The sequence below is a fragment of the Balaenoptera ricei genome, chromosome 11 (assembly GCF_028023285.1).
Source record: "Balaenoptera ricei isolate mBalRic1 chromosome 11, mBalRic1.hap2, whole genome shotgun sequence".
Classification (NCBI taxonomy): domain Eukaryota; kingdom Metazoa; phylum Chordata; class Mammalia; order Artiodactyla; family Balaenopteridae; genus Balaenoptera; species Balaenoptera ricei.
This window is the reverse complement of record NC_082649.1, coordinates 22,620,553-22,639,071: the sequence shown is the minus strand read 5'-3', so window position 1 is coordinate 22,639,071 and position 18,519 is coordinate 22,620,553. Positions and strand designations below refer to the sequence as shown.

The following is an 18,519-nucleotide window of genomic DNA, read 5'->3' as shown; positions in this document are numbered from 1 at the left end:
TGACAATCTTCATACAGCAACATGAAAATTGACAGACTAAGCCAGAAATGACCAGGAAAGTGATTCTTAAGACTCTAAAAATTCATAGGTGATAGACACACATGAGAAATGGAAAATAGTTTCAAAATATTTGGATGTTTTTTCTTCTTGAACTCAAAATCTAGTAAGAAAAAAATGGATTAAAAAAAAAAAGAAAAGAAAAAGCCTGGCTGTCCTTGGCCATAACCCACAGAATTTGAGACGTCATAAGTCTTCTACTAGGCACTATGGCAGTTAGGGCAGTGAGGGGATTACAGAACCAGTTACAGTGGTGTTGAGAAATGCGTGTTTCATGTTTTAGTTTCTTTGAAATCTCTGCAGTTCTTGAGAACCTCCAGGAACCTTAACAGTCCTCAGAAGGGTTCCCAATCTGTTACTATTTTCAGATCAGAATACTCGAGGTGCAGGAAGTGGGTGGAGGAGGATGGGATGACCCAATGTATAGAATTCTCTCAAGATACTGGTTCAGCCCAAACCAGGAAACTGTAGTTGCTGGACAAAAGTGAATTCTCCAGGGGAATAATATCATCTGTTCCACAGTAAAGACCTAAAGTGATGAAGGTGGAGGACTGTGGCTTCAACCTGAGTGCATTATGCCTGAGTGTCAGGAGAGATCTCAGTCCTGCCACTGCTCTGGAAAATCCAGGTGTCATATTCCTGGTGCCCTCCAGTGGCTGCCCTGAAGAGAAAAGAAAGGTTGTTCTGGGGAGAGCCAAGAACAGAGAAATGAAAAACAAACTTCCTTGCACTGGGAGGTGAGTGCAGGTGAGGGGCAGGTGTGGAAGCAGCAGTCCTAATCAGAATGTTGCAGATTATGATGATGATGATGATGATGATAAAGTATTTATGAAGAGAAGATCAAGGGATACAGCTTTCCACTTCTCCCTTCCTCACCAATACATGTAACAGACTCTAGTCCCCAAGGAAAGTCACAGGCAGAACATTCTGGGAGGGGAAGACTGCCCAGGAGGGTCTCGAACGCTAGTCTGTTATAGCAGTTAAAACTTTACTATGAGGGAGTTCCCTGGAGGTCGAGTGATTAAGATTTCTGGCTTTCACTGTTGTGGCCCTGGGTTCAATTCCCGGTCTCAATCCCTGGTTGGAGAACTAAGATCCTACAAGCCGCGTGGCACGACCAAATAAATAAATTAATTTAATTAAATTGATGGCAGATTTTTTTTTTTTTTAATTTTTGGCTGCATTTGGTCTTCGTTACTGTGCGTGGGCTTTCTCTAATTGCGGCCAGTATTCTTCGTTGCGGTGCGCAGGCTTCTCTTGTTGCAGAGCACGGGCTCTAGGCTCGCGGGCTTCAGTAGTTGTAGCTCACGGGCTCAATAGTTGTGGCTTGCGGGCTCTAGAGCACAGGCTCAGTAGTTGTGGCGTCCGGGCTTAGGTGCTCCGCGGCATGTGGGATCTTTCCGGACCAGGAATCGAACCGGTGTCCCCTGAATTGGCAGGCGGATTCTTAACCATTGCGCCACTAGGGAAAACCCACAGCTTATTTAAAAAAAAAAAAAAAAAAAAAAAAAAAAAAAACTTTACAGTGACTATCATGGTGATCATCATCATCATTACTGGCACTACTATTGCTGCAAATTTTTTCTTCGAACCAGAGGTTCCCACAATTTATCATTTAAATTAGATAGACTTGAGCTAATTGAATCTAAGACTAGTGTTGTTGCATAAATCTACTACCCCTACAAACCACCTAGCAGGCATCTAAAATCACTAAGGCTCCGTTAATCACAAAACCTTTGAGGAGAGTCCCTGGACAGGACAGGGATGTTCTAAAGTTCAGAGAACCAGGACTCAGACCTTCTCTAATCATCCTACTCCCAGTTTGTTAAGCAACCCATCCCTGGAAGTAAGGCCCCAATACTGTCTCCCCCATGACAGTTATTGCATAGATGTAGTATCTTCCCTGTAAACTGCATGGACACTGGTGGTTGTTGGACTTTGAGAGTGCCCATGTTAGTTCTGGAAGCTGGATTCCCCAAATCTGATAAAGAGTAGCCAAAGTCCCTCCCATAGCCAGCACATCAAATCTTGCTCTGTGGTCTCGTGAATACTCCTTGACTTGGCTTCGGGTCTCAGAAAACAGAAGCTGTGACTAGCAGTCAGGTACACATAATTTACTGAGAGAGTGGTCTCAGAAGAGGGAATCAGTGAAGCAGATAGGGCAGGGTAAAGAGAGAAGTAAGGATGCAATTCCTGATGGAGTTTAGCTTCAGGTAAATTGCACTATAATTATTTCCATCTTGAAGGAAGAGAGATGGCCTTTTGTAACTCATGTCTGTCAGTCCTTAGCTATGGGCTCACCCTTGAGCCCCAGGGACATAACCGATGTGAGACAGCTCCCTTTGGCTGAAGGAAATTCTCTGAAGAATATGGCAGCTGAAGGTAATACTCTGAAAAAGGGACAGCTATGGGCCATTAGGAGCCAACACTCAGGGCAGGTAGGGATGGATGGACAATCCTTCAAGCACATCTGAATAAGGCCATGGAGACCATCTACTACCCTCCATGAACAACTGATTATTCAGAGGAATCCCCAATAGAGGTCCTCACTCAGTCAACATTTTCTCTTTCTTGCCTTCTATCTCTAGGGAGTTGATTCTCAAAGCATGGTCCTCTGACCAGCAGCCAACAGAGTCCCTTGAGAACCTGTTAGAAATGCAGTTTTTAGATCACTTTCAGACTTACTGAATCATAAACGAGGGTTGGGGAGGGTGAGGATGCCGGGGTGTGGGTGGGAACAGCAATCTGTGTTTTAAAAAGCCTTCCAGGTGATACTAGTACAGGCTAAAATTTGAAGGCCACTGCTCTAGGGAATGGAGAATCAGCAGAAGGTATTGAAATTTTGACAAAGGATGAATGAGGAAAATCTCTCTAGTACTCCATGTGGCTACCATGTCCTCTGCATGACCATGGCTACAGTGCCTCCCCCGCTCAGCCATTAGGTGTTCCTAGGACCCCAGGGCTGACATGGACAATTCAGCCCCTTGGTTTTCTGTTTCCTCAGTCTCTGACCTTTGTGGTTTCCACCTGGGTCCAAATTCAAGGTGTATTACCTGGCAGACTTCCTTTTTGACCAAACTTTAGTCAGGCTTCTCTGAGCCCTCTTCCCTACTAGTCCTCTACCTTGGCCTGTCTTTAGCAAAAATCCTGTTCTTTATGTTTCTCTGTGGAATCACTCCAAGATATTAGAAATGATTAAGGTGCACAAGAGTGTGTTTGGTACACTCTCATTGAGTAAAAAGTGGGTTAATGCTATATGCATGCACTTGTCCTTGGAAGGAAACACAAAAATGAGTATGTGTGTCTGTAAGGCTGACAAGCTGTCTTGTAAGGCTGTAAGGCTCCCTCTCTGGGAGGTGGAGGTGAGGTGGGAGACTGGGGACCGGGAGCGGGGGCACGGTGGTGAGGGGTAAGGAGGGTCTGTTTGACACTTTTTCAGGTTTGGGACTTGTCAAAATGTTACATATACAACATAAAATCTTTTAAAACTGAACCTTAATTATCCTTAATTTATTATGGTAAGACAAAGTTCTTCCCTAAACACGTCTCTGCCAAATTATCAACTCCCAAAAAAGCGACTGGAAGGGCTCTCTCCCCTTTATGGAAAGGTCTGTACAAAAATGATTGGCAGGGGTGAGATTTGAATCTCCGTACCCCACGAGACTAGCGCCCTCCCCCAACGCTTTGGATCGCTTAGGCAATTTACCTCTATGTACATGAAAAAAAAAAGCAAATTACTTTACAGCTATTTCTAATGCTCAAAAGACATATAAAGAAAGTAAATTCAGTGTGAACTTTGTGTATATTACCTTCTCTACTTCCTTTCAACAGACACTCGTCGGGAACTTCACGTCCTTCAAGCAGGCAAAATTAGAGTTAAAATTGTATGCTCAGACTATTCCTAGATTCCCACGCACCAAGTATCAGGTGCTCCATCCTCCCTGATTCTCTGCGCTGTAATGAGTCTTCCCAGCTACCGAGAAAGAGCAAAATTCGGTTTCGGGTGGTCGCCCCTCTGTCCGTCCAACCCGGACCCAGCAGCCCCGAGTTTCGCCTCTGGTGCGGTCTCTCATGAGAACGAGGAGGTCGACAGAGAATAAATCCATTAGAGTCTAGGAAAATCAACCATCGAGAAAACGTTTGAAAATAACCATGGCCGACCTGGCTTTGGAACTGTGACGACCCTGAGATGAGTCTCAGATTTGCCGGCTGAGTTTAGGCGTCGGCGGAGAGAAGTTATATTTCTTGTCCGCAACCGGAAAGCAGACTAACTCCCCTCCCCACTCCCTGCCCCCGCATCCCTAACCACCTGGACTTCGAGCCCCGACCTTTTAATAAAGACCCTGTTGTAAAAGATATGGAAAGAAACATCTGTGCGATAGACCCACGTTTTTGCTGAATATGTTTATGGCCTGAATTCCCAAAGTTCAGGGCTGGAATCCGTGATGCGCGTCTTCGTACCCACCCGGGTCCTGCGGGTTCTGACCCTGCGAACGCAGTCTGGACTGGTCCTCGGGTCTCCCCTCTCCTGTCCCGGCCTCCCTGCCCGCCATCACCTCAGTGGTCTCAGTTCCCGCCTGTCCTGGGGGCCCCCAGACTCATCCCGACTCCCACGGCCCTTCCCCCACCCACGCGGGGCCTTCTGGGGGCGCGCAGCCGCGAAGTGGTCCAGAGGCCACCAGCCTTGCTCTCTGCTCGTCCCCGAGGGGATGCGACTGGGAGGTGCGGGGAAGGGGGGGTCACCGTGGGGTGCAGGGACCGGGTTAGAGGGGACAAGGCGTTACCTCTTCTACGAGCTGATTTTCAGAACTACCTGAGTGTGAAAACCTAGTCCGAGAAGAACAGAGGAGGAAAAAAGTGGGGGGAACTGAAGTAAACAGCCTTTTTCCTGGTTGGATTTTTTCAGATGCTCACCAAATTTCCTGAGGCGGAAGCTGAAGAGGTTCCTGCCTCCCTGTCCGCACTCCCACCTCCACACACCCCCTGAGCGGCTCCAAGTGGAAGGTTGTTACAACAGATCTTGGCCGTGCTCTTGAGAATGACAGCACGGGGTTTGGAGGGAAACTAAACGGGCTGACACCTGTAGCTGAAGGAAGATGGCCTTAACGCCCAGCCTCCTCGGCTCCACCCGAGAGACGCACGTTCCTCCTCTCACCAATCCGGCACCTTCAGGTACCTCAAATGAGTTACTTTGTCACATATGGCCAGTTATTTCATGCAAATCCTTGAAGGTTTTTAAAAGATTACATATAGTTTTTAAAAGACATATTTCCTTGTAAAAGTCTTTACCACTTATTTCCTAGCCTCGACTTTCTGTAACGCTTTTCCTTGGGATGACAGTAAAATCCTTTGTCTAACGCTACACCTACCTATTACTTTTCCTTTCGTATTTTTCTGTCTCTAGTGCGTTCTGAGGAAGTGAAGCATCTCCCCGGAGTTGGCATATTTTCTAAAGGCAACAGATTAACACTGGACAGTGTAAAGTCATTTCTTTCACCCAATGGAAATAAAATGGGGTAGATTCGGCTCCACTTTCGCCTTCCAGGTGGCTCTATGGCTTAGTTGGTTAAAGCGCCTGTCTCGTAAACAGGAGATCCTGGGTTCGACTCCCAGTAGGGCCTTGAGTTTTACCCGGAAGCCAACTCTTCCTAAACGTTTATTTTATGTTGGCGAGTTAATTGTCTTCCTACTAATCCCCCACAAATTCTCACCAAACGTACAGCGCTAGAACTCAATCAGATACATTACAAGTCATTCGACTGCAATTTGCTCATATTCCTTACTTTTGAAGAGAAGTAGATTCTTAGGGAGATGACAATTCAAATGCAAACCACCTCCAAAGAATACTGAATGTGACTTTACCTCAATCACTTTTCAAATAGGTTTTGCATTGAACTGTGGTAAGATGTTTTTGAGCACCTACAATGTGTTACAGTTTAAAGTACCCAAACAGGAAGATATGTATAATCTCTCTAGAGTCTAACAATCTCCAGCTCTAAAATTGATTTCATTAAATAAGATAAATTAATGAACAATGAATCCACTACTAGCAATAAAGAAAAATTAGGATGTTTGCAGGGGCATGCTTGCCATTTTGAACAGTATATTCCCATGTTATTTCTCTTAAGGAAAACACTAGAATACTTCAGGAATGATGATCAGCTGGAAGGAAAAATGTCCTAAACACAAACATTCTAGAGCTAGGACAAAGTTGCTGTGAGAAAAGAGCAAGTTGGAGAATTCTGCCAGATATCTAAAGCAATTGAGTTTCAGCCCTAAAGATTTATGGAACTTCTGTGTCTTTTTGTCTCCTATTCATTCATCAATTAATCCAACAGCGTAAACTGCTGGTCTTTTATGTACCAGGCATATTTCTGTCTTTCTTCTTCTTTCTTTCTTTCCTTTTATTTTCAGTTACATTTTTTTCCCCATGTTATGGGAACTTTTAAGATCTACTCTCTTAGCAACTTTTAAATATACAATTCAGTATCATTAACTATAGTCACCAACGTGTGCATTACATCTTCAGGACTTATTTATCTCATAAGTGGAAGTTTGTACCTTTAACCACCTTCACTCATTTTGCCCGCCACCCCCAATCCACGCCTCTGGTAACCACCCCAGGCATATTTCTAAGGGCAGGAAATACAGCAGCGAACAAAGCTAACAAAAAGCCCTCCTCTTATGGATCTTACATTCTGGTGGGGGGTGACACAAAAAATAAAGAAATGAGTGTGTAAAATAAGTAAGCATATAAGATACTGGTGAAGTCTGCAGAGAAAAATAAAGCAGTGAAAGAATATGGGGAGAGCACAGGGTAGAGGCAGAGTAACCAAAGAGTGTCATCCTGTCCCTTGGTAAAATCACTGGCAAATGTTAAAAAATTATTTTTTAACTTTTTAATGAGAAATAGTTACAAAGTGGCTACTATTATTACTCTAAAAACCATGAGTAGCAATACTGAATAATCAGAAAACTGACTCCCAGCAATGCCTGGATCTCACCTCCATTCATTTTGATTAGGGCTTTATTGAACTAGTTCACACTGTCTGTATTCAAACCTCAGCTGCTCCACTTATTAGCTAAGGGACCTTTGGCAAATTGCTTTATCTCAATGGTCATCACTGTGCTCATGTGTGAAACGGAAATAGTAATAGGACTACCTAATAGAGTTAATGGGAGGACTTGAGGGGTAAATACACATAAAATATTTTAGAAGGATATCTAGCATATAAATAAGCAATCAATAAAGTAAAAATTGTGCCCAGAGTTGATTATACACAGAGCCTCACTCATTCCAAATTTAGGTGATATTTGCAATTTTTGAACTGATGAGATTTAGATGTGTTGATGCTGAAAATGAGTTAAGACTTGGGGGGAAATTCGAATGGGGTTAATATTTTTCCATGTGGGATGAGTGTGAATCTTTGGGGACCAGCAGGTAGACTAAGATGTCCTTTTCCTAATCTCTAAAACCTGTGAATATGATATCTTGCAAGGCAAAAGGGATGTGATTAAGTTAAGAATCTCGAGATAGGGAGATTATCTTGGATATTTGGATTGGTTCAGTGTAATCATAAGGTCCTTATAAGAGGGTGGTAGGAGGGTCAGAGTCGGAGAAGGAGATGAGACAACAGAAGCAGAGGTCAGAGTGATGTGAACATGAGCCAGGGAATAGGGGCATCGTCTACAAGCTGGAAAAAAGCAAGGAATGATTTCTCCCCAGGGCCTCTAGAAAGAAGGCAGCTTTGCCACACCTTGATTTTAACGCCTTAAGGCCCATTTCAGACTTCTGACCTCCAGAACTGATAAATAATAAATTTATGCTATTTTAAGGTGGTATATTTTTGCTAATTTTCTAGGGCAGCAAATAGACAGTTAATACAGATTTATGGTATGGGTGTGCACTGTAGTCAACGTATTGAAAAACTGTCTTGCTGCCAAAGGAAACTGGTACCAAAGAAACCTGCTGAATTTCTTGAAGGACTACAGCCCCATGTATAATCACATCAGATTGACTGGGAGTTAGTCCTGGTATCTAGATTTCACACCGCAGAGCTCGATCAGTGGGATAATTTTATTTGTTACCCTGTTTCTTTCTCAAACGAGAGTATGTGGAAGCGACAAAACTCTTTTGCCTTCTCTGAGGTTCGAACTCAGGACCTTCAGATTATGAGACTGACGCGCTGCCTACTGCGCTAAGAAGGCACTGGCTTATGTTGATTTCGGTAGAACTATCGATTCTCTTTCATGTTTATACGAACTTTCTAGGAAGTTATATTTTTCGAATAGAGTGCAAAATAAGAGTATGTGCTAGGGCATATGTTTACCGTTGCTCCGAGTATGTCACAGTGATTGATCAAAAGTATTTCAGGATTTTATCCTTGATTAAATATGCCACATGGTGAATTTTTTTTTTCCATTATGCCTTAAACACTACTTACTGCTGGGAGACATTAGACTTCATTAGATTTCACACTGCCCCACTTCACAACATGTGTAGAAAGTGACATACAGATATGAGGGGCCTGAGCTGGGTCCACAGGCATGAAGATTTCCAGACTGCAACAATGAGGGACACACAAAAATGCTTAGCTCTGCTGAGGGCAAAGCTGCTGTCTCCTTATCTAGCTCTGGAGCTTCCTTGCCTGCCAGTGTTCCTCTTACAATCGATGTCTTTGATCATGACCATGACCATGACCATGACCTGAAGGCCCTTCTCTTCTGGCTAGAAGTCCAGAATAATGTAAATAGAGGCGAGATAAGGTGGAAGAGATGAGGTGAGATGATTGAGAATGGAGAAAGAATATACTGGATTTCAATCCGGCAAAGTAAGAAACGGTCCCAAAATTGAAACTGTAGGACTGAAGTGTAAATCTTGTATGTGCCATCTATTAAGTTAGGAAAAATAATTCACTTGGTTTTCCTGGGAATATGTCAATTTTAAAAACTTCATTATCTGTAAAATGGGATAATATCTCACAGTATTATTTAAAAGACTGAACACTTGACACACACAAAAAAGTTGTTCAATGAATACTAGTAAGTGATACAAATGATGATAGCAAACTGTATTAAGTGCTTATTATGGGCGAGGCACTCTTTTAAGCAATTTATATGTATCTTACATGTATTGACCATCTATCTATCTACCTATCTATCTATCTATCTATCTATCACTTTAGGCGAGTCTTATTATTGTCTCCAGTTTACGCATGAGAAAAGTAAGACCCAATAAGTTTAAGTGACTTGCCAGTAGGCTTGTGGCTACTCAGTCGATGTGAAACAGTGGAACTAGGGCTCACTTAAACGGTGCCGCATATAATGGATCAGGCCGGTCAGCGAGAGGATGAGCCGCCTGCAGGCAGAGACCGGAGGAAAAAAGACCAAGGGACTCGCCCAGTTCGCGTTGCTGGGGTTGGAGCAGGTAGAACGCGTCCTCTCTGGGTCTGGAGAGGATGGGACGCCCCGCACCAAAAGCAAACTAATTCCCTCCCTGAACTTTGTAAATTAAGACCATGATCACATTCAGCAAAAAGTAGGTCTGCTTGCGCAGTTGTTTCCTTCAATAAGAAATCACACACAGACATACAAACCCTGACCTGACTCAAGTTCCGAGTGAGTGGGAAGGGGAGCTTCCTTTTTCTAGGTGAGGACATTAAAAATAACTTCCCGCTGCTGACCCCCAAACGCAGTTGACAAATTGGAGACTCTTGATTTCTGCGTCCTCAGAGTTCCGGTGCTGCATCGGCGGTGGTGATTTCTAATCATTTTTTGTAACGACTGATTTTCTTCGTTTGAGGGATATTATGCATTGGCAGCTTCCCCCTTTACTTTCCAGTATCACAAACATAGCATAGGAGGCAAAAGTGTGTCTCCCGAAGTAGGAATCTATTTGCAGATTTTATTGGTAGTTGGGATGACAGTTGTCCGGGGGGGGGGGGGCGGGGGCAAATGCTGTAGAAAAAAAATAACACACGCGAGAACAGACTTGTGTCTTTTAAAGTGTTAAGGAGAGTTTTAAAGAACTCGATGGTGTGGTAGCGTGGCCGAGCGGTCTAAGGCGCTGGATTAAGGCTCCAGTCTTTTCGGGGGCGTGGGTTCGAATCCCACCGCTGCCAGCTCTGTTCTTTAACCCGTTTCTTTGGAACAATTGCTTGAGGCCGGAAGAACCTTGTTTTCCGACTTCAGGGGTAATTAAGGGGAAAAAAAAGTCTGACTGCCAATTGTTTGTATCGAAGAACCGGATTTAGGATCGAAGGGAATTCTTTTAAATGTTTCTTAAATGTTCGTACAGAAATAAATAAGACTTCCACATGGTTCAAAATTACTAAAATAGATACACAGTGAAAGTCTACCCTCATCCCACTTCATTTCCCCCCAGCACCGGATGGATTCTGGTTCCTCACGCAAACATGTTAGAGCCTGGAGTTACCTTGAAGGTATACTTTTTGCATGCAAGCCTGTAGAAGTCTATTATTTTCCTCACATTTTGCACTTTTCAAACCTATTCTACTGCATCTTGCCTTTATTACTTCTCGTATTTTGCCGTGGTTTTCATATCAACATAGAAAGAGCTTCTTTTCTTTTTCTTTTGTCTCAAAAGTATTCCATGTTATGGATATATCTTAAATTTAACCAGCCACATTTAACAATATAAACAATGTTCAAATAAATAATATCTGCATTTCATAAGGGTGTGTACTAGAGAATTTTCTGAAAGTGCAATTGCTAAATCAAATCATATGTGTGATGGTAATTTCGGTGGTTCTTGTCTTAGTCTTCCCTAAATGTTACTAATTTATCCTCCTATAGAGCCAAGGAGGGGACTGTTTCCTTGACACCCTGACCAGCACAGAGCATTCCTGTGACAATGAGAATTAACAGCCATTTATTTCTTACTAAGCCCCAGATATTGTCATAGTTCTTTACATTGTCATATTATATTCTCAGTAATATATAAGAAAGTCATATTATTATTCCCATTTTACAGAGAAATAAACTGAAGTTATAACCAGTTAATCTCTTGCTTGTGGGTGGAGGAATCAAGACGTTAATACTGCAGGGTAGACTAAAAAATGGTCTTCCAAAAGATATCTCCATCCTAATTCCTGGAAGCTGTAAATATTACCTTATAAGGCCAAAAAAAAAAAAAAAAGGTGGAGTCTTTGCAGAAGAGATTAAGTTAAAAATCTCAAAATGGGAACTTTATCCTGCATTATCCAGGTGGAGCTTAAATGCCATTGCAAGTGTCCTTACAAGAGAGAAGCATAGGGAGAGTACACAGAGACAGAACAGGAGAAGACAACGTGAATACAGACAGAGGCAAAGATAGGAGTAATGCAACTACAAAGCAAGGAAGGCTGGCTGCCACCAGAAGCTGGAAGAGGCAAGGACAGATTCTCCCCTACGGCCTCAAAAGGGAGTATGACCCTGTCAACACCTTGATTTCTGCCCAGTGATACCGACTTTGAACTTCTGGTCTCTAGAACTGTGGGAAAAAAAAATTTCTGTTGTTTTAAGCCACTGAGCTCTGGTAATTTGTTACAGAAGCCACAGGAAACTCATACAATGTCTTCAAGTGCTACCACAAACAATTTCTGTTTGTTTGTTTACCAGTCTGTTAGGTAGAAAATATTATTTCATTGTAGTTCTGTAGTTTGGATGTCTCTGAGAAGCTCCACGAATTGGAAAGAGGAAAGGACTGGATTAGGAGAGTTTCCCACACCCTTAGGTTCTTGCCCTTGGTGAAAGAACTCTTGTCACCTAAACTAATTCCCCGAAGTGTGAATTTTCCGTTAGCTTTTAAGGAAGAGCTTGTTTACTGGGGTTCCACTTGCCGACCTGAGGGGGCTGGGATGTGGCGGTGGGATTTGAACCAATGTTTCTAAAGAAATTAGAGACAATGCTGCATCCTAGAAGGCTCCCACACTACCTCCAAACGTTTTAATCAAACGTTTTTCTCATTTCCAAAAAATATTAAGAAAGTTCTGTATTCCGTATGGTTTAAATAGACTTTGCTTTTTCTGCTTTCTTTGTACAAAATAGGAGCTTCGATTCCTACCCCTGGGAATATCAGAGGCGCATCTGCGAACGTCACCTGCTTTATCTTACCACGATCCCCCCAGTCAGCTCCCCGTAAAGCCTTCTGGGCGTTCAGGTGGCCCACAGTTGCGATCAGGGACCGCCCTCAGACCTAGCTCTCTGCTCGTTCCTCAGGGGGATGCGACAGGGGGGGAAAGGGCGGGTCATCTCGGAGTGAAGGAACCGGGTTAGATGGGAGAAGGTGTTGCCCTCTTTGCGAGTTGACGACCTATTGCACTGGAAATCAGGCACTTGGTGGGCAGGGAGTGGTCAACGGGTGGTTCTCTGGAACCGTAAGGCTCTTCACCTAAGGAGGATTGTACCTGGATCCAGGGAACACCTTGTGGCCAGCAGGGGACCATTCCGCCTCTCCCCGTCCCCCACTCCAAGGGGCTCTACACCTGTGGTTGTCTGATCGGAGTCTTTACAGCGATCTTGACATTGGCGTTTTAGGATTTTGAGAGCGATGTGACTGACTGTGTAGCTGAACTCTACACTCCCAGCCCCCTCTTCTCCGCTCCCGATTCTTCCCCTCCAAGTCACTGCTTGCTAAGTGCAAGTGACGTGTAGGGACACTAGGTGCTCTAGCCCGGCGGTCTAAGAGTCTTCTAGTGGAGTTCCATTTTTAGAGTTCCTCACTTAGTTTATTGGAATGAGGAATCTTAGTTACAAAAGACGAGGTGCAGTAACAGCAAATTTTGCTTTTAGAAGACTTTATCCTAATTGGAAAAAGTGAGTAGCCTCGACTTTTACTGATGGTTATCCTTCGACTAATTGAAGTGCTATTGGTCCCAACATTCAAGCTGCCCGAAACTTTTTCCCGCTTGTATTAGCTCTGCAGCGCATCTAAGTAAGCAAAACGTCTTCTTGGAGTTTGTCTCTTTTCTCACAATAAGCTGCACTAAATCACATAAACTACGTCAGGAATATTTAATCTCACGGTAAGCACAGATCTAGAACAAAAGAATGCTCATGTGTGGGCTCCATGGCTTAGTTGGTTAAAGCGCCTGTCTTGTAAACAGGCGATCCTGGGTTCGAGTCCCAGTGGGGCCTTGGCTTTTTCCTTCTCCCTAGGAAGCCAAATTCTTCAGTAACCCCCCATTACTACTAATTCTCCACAGTACTCAGTAGTACTGTGAATTCTGATCCACTCACTCAAAAACAGCTGTGACTACAAAAGTTCTCACTCCTAAGGAAAAGGTGGTGGGTCACTTTATGGGAACAGAAAGAAAATGACCTTCTGTTTTTCATCTTTGCTGAAGTTCCTTGTCCTCTCTTTTTTAGTTGGGGGGGGGCAACAAAACTGTACCAACTCTTTTTTTTTTTTTTCACACACACACACACACTATATTTTATTTTTACAAGAGATAAATAGACTGACACCAAGCATTGTACATGGATGACCACAACAAAAGCAACAATGATTGCAATTACCAAACATGAAACACACTCATACTATGTCATAATATTGACATTCAGTCCAGTAATCCTCCACTGTAACAGCTCCTTTACTTTGCAGTGAAAATTGATGTGTATATTCTTTGCCTCTGAGTCCTTGTTGGATTTTTTTTTTTAATTCAGACAGAAAGTCACAAAAATTATACTCATCCTCATCAGTTCACTCAGTCCCATGTAATTAATTTTTTTTCATCTTGATCTTTTATTAGCACTTTTATGAGTTCATCAGTTTTTCATTAGAGTTCTGAAAATTCAGTTCTGCTTATTCATTCACTTCAGCAGTACAGTCAGTTACCAGAAACCTGTACTTGTCAGAGTCTTTTCCATGAATTTCTTAAAGATGAAACCCTTTTATAGGAACATATTTGCAATAGCATCAGAGTACACACAGAACTGTCTGTAAATGACAAAAGACTTAAAAATGACCACAGTTAAAAATTTGATGAAAGTTCATAATAATGCAGTTGACAAGAAAATTAGTTATTTCTGAGATATACATTTTAAGGTAGTAACTAGGATTATGACTTATAACATTATACCAGAACATATAAGATTTTTAGAAATTTCATGTAATGTCTGAAACATTTATATTCACATATGTCCATACAAATAACCCAATGAAAGTTTAGTATTAGTTGTTTTGTTTGTTTGTTTTTTTATACTGCAGGTTCTTATTAGGCATCAATTTTATACACATCAGTGTATACATGTCAATCCCAATAGCCCAATTCAGCACAACACCATCCCCACCCCACTGCAGTTTTCCCCCCTTGGTGTCCATATGTCCGTTCTCTACATCTGTGTCTCAACCTCTGCCCTGCAAACTGGCTCATCTGTACCATTTTTCTAGGTTCCACATACATGCGTTAATATACGATATTTGTTTTTCTCTTTCTGACTTACTTCACTCTGTATGACAGTCTCTAGATCCATCCACGTCTCAACAAATGACTCAATTTCGTTCCTTTTTATGGCTGAGTAATATTCCATTGTATATATGTACCACATCTTCTTTATCCATTCCTCTGTTGATGGGCATTTAGGTTGCTTCCATGACCTGGCTATTGTAAATAGTGCTGCAATGAACATTCGGGTGCATGTGTCTTTTTGAATTACGGTTTTCTCTGGGTATATGCCCAGTAGTGGGATTGCTGGGTCATATGGTAATTCTATTTTCAGTTTTTTAAGGAACCTCCATATTGTTCTCCATAGTGGCTGTATCAATTTACATTCCCACCAACAGTGCAAGAGGGTTCCCTTTTCTCCACACCCTCTCCAGCATTTGGTGTTTGTAGATTTTCTGATGATGCCCATTCTAACTGGTGTGAGGTGATACCTCATTGTAGTTTTGATTTGCATTTCTCTAATAATTAGTGATGTTGAGCATCTTTTCATGTGCTTCGTGGCCGTCTGTATGTCTTCTTTGGAGAAATGTCTATTTAGGTCTTCTGCCCATTTTTGGATTGGGGTGTTTGTTTCTTTAATATTGAGCTGAATGAGCTGTTTATATATTTTGGAGATTAATCCTTTGTCCGTTGATTCGTTTGCAAATATTTTCTCCCATTCTGAGGGTTGTCTTTTGGTCTTGTTTATGGTTTCCTTTGCTGTGCAAAAGCTTTGAAGTTTCATTAGGTCCCATTTGTTTATTTTTGTTTTTATTTCCATTACTCTAGGAGGTGGATCAAAAAAGATCTTGCTGTGATTTATGTCAAAGAGTGTTCTTCCTATGTTTTCCTCTAAGAGTTTTATAGTGTCCAGTCTTACATTTATGTTTCGAATCCATTTTGAGTTTATTTTTGTGTATGGTGTTAGGGAGTATTCTAATTTCATTCTTTTACATGTAGCTGTCCAGTTTTCCCAGCACCACTTATTGAAGACACTGTCTTTTCTCCATTGTATATCTTTGCCTCCTTTGTCATAGATTAGTTGACCATAGGTGCGAGGGTTTATCTCTGGGCTTTCTATCTTGTTCCATTGATCTATGTTTCTGTTTTTGTGCCAGTACCATATTGTCTTGATTACTCTAGCTTTGTAGTATAGTCTGAAGTCAGGGAGTCTGATTCCTCCAGCTCCGTTTTTTTCCCTCAAGACTGCTTTGGCTATTCGGGGTCTTTTGTGTCTCCATACAAATTTTAAGATGCTTTGTTCTAGTTCCATAAAAAATGCCATTGGTAATTTGATAGGGATTGCATTGAATCTGTAGATTGCTTTGGGTAGTATAGTCATTTTCACAATGTTGATTCTTCCAATCCAAGAACATGGTATATCTCTCCATCTGTTGGTATCATCTTTAATTTCTTTCATCAGTGTCTTATAGTTTTCTGCATACAGGTCTTTTGTCTCCCTAGGTAGGTTTATTCCTAGGTATTTTATTCTTTTTGTTGCAATGGTAAATGGGAGTGTTTCCATAATTTCTCTTTCAGATTTTTCATCATTAGTGTATAGGAATGCAAGAGATTTCTGTGCATTAATTTTGTATCCTGCAACTTTACCATATTCATTAATTAGCTCTAGCAGTTTTCTGGTGGCAGTTTTAGGATTCTCTATGTATAATATCATGTCATCCGCAAACAGTGACAGTTTTACTTCTTCTTTTCCAATTTGTATTCCTTTTATTTCTTTTTCTTCTCTGATTGCCATGGCTAAGACTTCCAGAACTATGTTGAATAATAGTGGTGAGAGTGGACATCCTTGTCTCGTTCCTGATCTTAGAGGAAATGCTTTCAGTTTTTCACCATTGAGAATGATGTTTGCTGTGGGTTTGTCATATATGGCCTTTATTATGTTGAGGTAGGTTCCCTCTATGCCCACTTTCTGGAGAGTTTTTATCATAAATGGGTGTTGAATTTTGTCAAAAGCTTTTTCTGCATCTATTGAGATGATCATATGGTTTTTCTTCTTCAATTTGTTAATATGGTGTATCACATTGATTGATTTGCATATACTGAAGAATCCTTGCATCCCTGGGATAAATCCCACTTGATCTTGGTGTATGATCCTTTTAACGTGTTGTTGGATTCTATTTGCTAGTATTTTGTTGAGGATTTTTGCATCTATATTCATCAGTGATATCGGTCTGTAATTTTCTTTCTTTGTAGTGTCTTTGTCTGGTTTTGGTATCAGGGTGATGGTGGCCTCATAGAATGAGTTTGGGAGTGTGCCTTCCTCTGCAATTTTTTGGAAGAGTTTGAGAAGGATAGGTGTTAGCTCTTCTCTAAATGTTTGATAGAATTCACTGTGAAGCCATCTGGTCCTGGACTTTTGTTTGCTGGAAGATTTTTAATCACAGTTTCAATTTCATTGCTTGTGATTGGTCTGTTCATATTTTCTGTTTCTTCCTGGTTCAGTCTTGGAAGGTTATACCTTTCTAAGAATTTGTCCATTTCTTCCAGGTTGTCCATTTTATTGGCATAAAGTTGCTTGTAGTAGTCTCTTAGGATGCTTTGTATTTCTGCAGTGTCTGTTGTAACTTCTCCTTTTTCATTTCTAATTTTATTGATTTGAGTCCTCTCCCTCTTTTTCTTGATGAGTCTGGCTAATGGCTTATCAATTTTGTTTATCTTCTCAAAGAACCAGCTTTTAGTTTTATTGATCTTTGCTATTGTTTTCTTTGTTTCTATTTCATTTATTTCTGCTCTGATCTTTATGATTTCTTTCCTTCTGCTAACTTTGGGTTTTGTTTGTTCTTCTTTCTCTAGTTTCTTTAGGTGTAAAGTTAGATTGTTTACTTGAGATTTTTCTTGTTTCTTTAGGTAGGCTTGTATAGCTATAAACTTCCCTCTTAGAACTGCTTTTGCTGCATCCCATAGGTTTTGGGTCGTCGTGTTTTCATTGTCATTTGTCTCTAGGTATTTTTTGATTTCTTCTTTGATTTCTTCAGTGATCTCTTGGTTATTTAGTAACGTATTGTTTAGCCTCCATGTGTTTGTCTTTTTTACGTTTTTATCCATGTAGTTCATTTCTAATCTCATAGCATTGTGGTCAGAAAAGATGGTTGATATGATTTCAATTTTCTTAAATTTACTGAGGCTTGATTTGTGACCCAAGATGTGATCTATCCTGGAGAATGTTCCGTGCGCACTTGAGAAGAACGTGTAATCTGCTGTTTTTGGATGGAATGTCCTATAAATATCAATTAAATCTATGTGGTCTATTGAGTCATTTAAAGCTTCTGTGTCCTTATTTATTTTCATTTTGGATGATCTGTCCATTGGTGTAAGTGAGGTGTTAAAGTCCCCCACTATTATTGTGTTACTGTCGATTTCCTCTTTTATGGCTGTTAGCAGTTGCTTTATGTATTGAAGTGCTCCTATGTTGGGTGCATATATATTTATAATTGTTATATCTTCTTCTTGGATTGATCCCTTGATCATTATGTAGTGTCCTTCTTTGTCTCTTGTAACATTCTTTAAAGTCTATTTTATCTGATATGAGTATTGCTACTCCAGCTTTCTTTTGCTTTCCATTTGCATGGAATATCTTTTTCCATCCCCTCACTTTCAGTCTGTATGTGTCCCTAGGTCTAAAGTGGGTCTCTTGTAGACAGCATATATATGGGTCTTGTTTTTGTATCCATTCAGCAAGCCTGTGTCTTTTGGTTGGAGTATTTAATCCATTCATGTTTAAGGTAATGATCGATATGTATGTTCCTATGACCATTTTCTTAATTGTTTTGGGTTTCTTTTTGTAGGTCCTTTTCTTCTCTTGTGTTTCCCACTAAGAGAAGTTCCTTTAGCATTTGTTGTAGAGCTGGTTTGGTGGTGCTGAATTCTCTTAGCTTTTGCTTGTCTGTAAAGCTTTTGATTTCTCCATCAAATCTAAATGAGATCCTTGCCGGGTAGAGTAATCTTGGTTGTAGGTTCTTCCCTTTCATCACTTTAAGTATATCATGCCACTCCCTTCTGGCTTGTAGAGTTTCTG

The 18,519-nt window shown here is 41.3% G+C and overlaps 4 non-coding genes across 4 annotated transcripts; 3 read left to right on the top strand and 1 right to left on the bottom strand.

Moving 5' to 3' along the window:
- Positions 1-5,604: 5,604 nt before the first annotated feature.
- On the top strand, positions 5,605-5,678 carry TRNAT-CGU (transfer RNA threonine (anticodon CGU)). Its single transcript has one exon. It is a non-coding gene; the product is annotated as a tRNA-Thr (tRNA).
- Positions 5,679-8,192: 2,514 nt separating this feature from the next.
- Positions 8,193-8,265, bottom strand: TRNAM-CAU (transfer RNA methionine (anticodon CAU)). Its single transcript has one exon. It is a non-coding gene; the product is annotated as a tRNA-Met (tRNA).
- Positions 8,266-10,096: 1,831 nt separating this feature from the next.
- On the top strand, positions 10,097-10,178 carry TRNAL-AAG (transfer RNA leucine (anticodon AAG)). Its single transcript has one exon. It is a non-coding gene; the product is annotated as a tRNA-Leu (tRNA).
- Positions 10,179-13,120: 2,942 nt separating this feature from the next.
- Positions 13,121-13,194, top strand: TRNAT-UGU (transfer RNA threonine (anticodon UGU)). The gene has a single exon. It is a non-coding gene; the product is annotated as a tRNA-Thr (tRNA).
- The last annotated feature ends 5,325 nt before the right edge of the window (positions 13,195-18,519 follow it).